This window comes from Peromyscus maniculatus, chromosome 9, assembly GCF_049852395.1.
Source record: "Peromyscus maniculatus bairdii isolate BWxNUB_F1_BW_parent chromosome 9, HU_Pman_BW_mat_3.1, whole genome shotgun sequence".
Lineage (NCBI taxonomy): Eukaryota > Metazoa > Chordata > Mammalia > Rodentia > Cricetidae > Peromyscus > Peromyscus maniculatus.
In genome coordinates, this window is record NC_134860.1 from 94,574,695 (window position 1) to 94,578,352 (window position 3,658).

At 38.5% G+C, this 3,658-nt stretch overlaps 1 pseudogene; it reads right to left on the bottom strand.

Annotated features, from left to right (window-relative positions):
- Positions 1 to 1,131: 1,131 nt before the first annotated feature.
- Positions 1,132 to 2,093, bottom strand: LOC102928113 (V-type proton ATPase subunit E 1-like; annotated as a pseudogene).
- Between the last annotated feature and the right edge of the window lie 1,565 nt (positions 2,094 to 3,658).

Below are 3,658 nucleotides of genomic sequence, written 5' to 3' on the forward strand. Positions count from 1 at the left end.
TAGATTTACTCTGATAAAGAAATTGAATTGCTAATCACAATACATCTAGGGCTGAATGTGATGAGTTCAATATTCCTTCTTAGTTATTTTCAACTTTATATTCAAAGATAAATTGACTTGATATATGAATCCTAAAGGTAAGGGCAAACACTGATTTCTGTAAAAGCTGCTGACAGAAACATGGCCAGAAAACAATGAAACCATTGCCAGATGCATCCTTGCTCTGAATCAGAATCAGTAGGGCAGTTTTTAGTACTGTTTGCTCCCCTTTGACTTCCCAAGTTCTTCATAGTTTATCTGTAAAGTCATGCTTCAAGTAGGCAGAAGATCATTGACATAATTCAAACTCTTTTCACATACAAAAACATAAAAAATAGGCAACATTTGGATTCTATAATTACTTCAACAACCTTAACTTCATAACAATGTTGATCACAGGAGGACTATGGATAGGTATTTGTATTATATCTGGCATTCCTACATACTGCAACAATAAACATTGTTGTTAGTACAGGGAAAATTTTCTGATCTAAAGGAAAATCTTCAAATGTAATCTTTCAAAGAAGTTTATGTGTCTCAAATTAAGGCTTGCTAATGTTAAAATAAACACACTATTTTTCCACATAAATCTTTTAATAAATAAAGAATATTTATAGCTTAGATTTTACATCACATTTGCAGATAAAGAAAACTAGACCCAAACAGTAACTTCTGTGGGATAATGCTTTTGTACACTGGTTTAATAAAATGCTGATTGGTAAGTAGCCTGACAGGAAGTATAGGTAGGATAAGCAGACAAGGAGATTTCTGGAATAGGAAGGCTGAGTGAGAGCAAGGGACAGCATGCACAACTCATTCTAGACCAGTCTTGGAGCAGGAAAAGAATTGTGAGGGCCTCACAGCACCATCTGACCCCTCACATCCTGCTGCAGAACTAGTACACAGCTGTTGTATCAGATGAACTGGGGCTGGGTTCCTGCCCACACCAAGTGACCCTTCTGTTGATTTTGGGCCAAGGGCATTAACTACAGAGGGTACCCACTGATTATTAGTACTAGAACAGAGAGAGGAAGCCACACAGACATCTGCTTCTTCAAGAGAACAGCCTCAGAAGAACATCACCTCCCAGGTTCAGTCCAGAAACTTCCTATTGGCATTTGCACCAAACAAGACTTCCCAGAGGTCCGGCATCATATGTTGGGTTATGACATTTGGCTGGCTTTCCAGAGTGTTGGAAACCTTTATCTTGTGATCCCCATTATAGATTTAAACTCTACCAGCTTTCTCCTCAGGCAGATAAGTCTCCTGGTCAATTTGGACACCAGCATCTTTTTTGGTGGGAATTATATACATAGGAATTGCTTTTTGTACTGTGGCCTTCACCAGAAGGAAATCTTGTTTTCTGCAATGCACAGTCATTCGAAGCTCCAACAGCTGGTACAAGCCCTGGAGGACCACCCCATCCAGTCACACTTGGTATCTGGTTGTATCTTTTACCACCTTGCTGAGTCTCTGCTTTGCCTCATTGAGCAGATCAGTGATGAGGTCATCTTTTGCTCTGAGGACTTGAAGCCTTGCTTGACTGATCATAATGGACATTTGAATTTTCTTATGCTGCTCTATCTGCTTTTCTTTCTTCTCATAATATTCCAGAATATTAAGTCTTTGGGTTTGCACATGACAACCTTTCTCAATGTTTAACTCTTCTTCTGCCTTTGCATCTATTTCTTCTGCTTTCTCATTGGCTTCTTGTTCAATTAAAGCCATCATGTGTTTAGTCCGCTTCTGCCCATCTGCTTTGCCTCATTGAGCAGATCAGTGATGAGGTCATCTTTTGCTCTGAGGACTTGAAGCCTTGCTTGACTGATCATAATGGACATTTGAATTTTCTTATGCTGCTCTATCTGCTTTTCTTTCTTCTCATAATATTCCAGAATATTAAGTCTTTGGGTTTGCACATGACAACCTTTCTCAATGTTTAACTCTTCTTCTGCCTTTGCATCTATTTCTTCTGCTTTCTCATTGGCTTCTTGTTCAATTAAAGCCATCATGTGTTTAGTCCACTTCTGCCCATCTGCATATAGGAGAAGCATGGTGAAGGCAAAGTTTGGACAAGGGACCATCTTAGGTCCAGGCTTTAAGTTACCACGGAGCAAACCTGATTGGAAAGCTTAATGCAGGACTCAGCTTGCTTTATTTTATAACCCTGCCTTCTGGTTCCTGCCAGGTCTCATACATTCTAAACAAGTGTTCTGCCTCCAAGCTATACTCCTGCCTCAGAGATTTTGGTTTCCAAGAATGTCTGTGTGATGAAAGGAAAGCATTGAAAGCTATTGGGGTAAGCTTTTCCAAACAATAAACAAACACATTCTTAATTCAACATTTTTGTGTAAACCTAATAGAAAATGTCATAACAATTATTGCAATGTGGAATTATTTTGTTGTAGATGTATTGTTGACATTATATAACAAACATTTAGAAATAAATTATAAAATTATAGAAAATACGAACTGTGGATTCTTTTGAATTCTGAAGAAAAGGCTGATTAAATCTCTTTTTTCCTGCTTTTCTTACTTCCTCACATTTAGAAATAAATTATAAAATTATAGAAAATACGAACTGTGGATTCTTTTGAATTCTGAAGAAAAGGCTGATTAAATCTCTTTTTTCCTGCTTTTCTTACTTCCTCACGTTTTTTGTGATGTACATTTGCTACCTATAAACTAGAAGAATTTTAAAGTTTAGATGGAGAGATAATATTACTTCTCATATGAAGTAATAATTTTAGTTATAAAAATTATCTTTATATGGTCCTTTTGAGGGTGGCAAACTTATTCCAGTTCCCTTTGAATAAAGAACTGAGTATCATAGTGGGTGAGCCACATCTTGAAGGGCATTCATCAGCTAAACATCAGAATTTAGGCTGTGCCTGATTTTTTTTAAGGGGTTTAACATGACTGAGCATGGCAAACATTGCACACAGGTCTTGCCCTTTTACCCCTTTCCTCTCCCTTGCTAAAAACTGTTATATTCCTAAAGCTAGACCTCAAGGTCCATCCCCTTATTTGTCCACTGACTCATTCCTGAGACAAAACAATGAGGTCCAACAATGAAAATTCATTAGATGGCTAATATGTGCAATTAGGGTTTACCAACTCCCCTTAGCACAGACTCCTCCCTTTCCCCTTAAAAACCCTTTGCTGCAGAAACATCTTTCTTGCTCTTCCTTCTCTTGTTCTCTTTCTTTCTTGCTTGCTTTTCTGCTGCTGCTGATGTTGCCTTTGTAGCCCTATCCCCATCCTTCTTTCCCCTCAGAGTAATAACCATCCTTTGTGCTACGGGTTTGGTATCTGCATATGTCCTCATTGATTCCGGAAGATAAATTCCCTGTCAGTGGTTCTGTGATTCAGATAATGACTCAGCATGTTCCACAGAACCCCAAATCTACTTGTAACATTTTCTGGATGGATCACTCACTTCATCCAGCAGCAGCCAATTAATGAGTTTTCCCTTACTACCCATGCTGAATATTCCCCAAGAATGTTGTATGTCCAGCATCCCTGCTCAGTTCTATGGAGACGAGGAAAATGTACCCCAGCACAGCCTTCAGTGGCCATGATGGACTCTCTTGGATATACGTTCTTTTCAGCTTGGCTT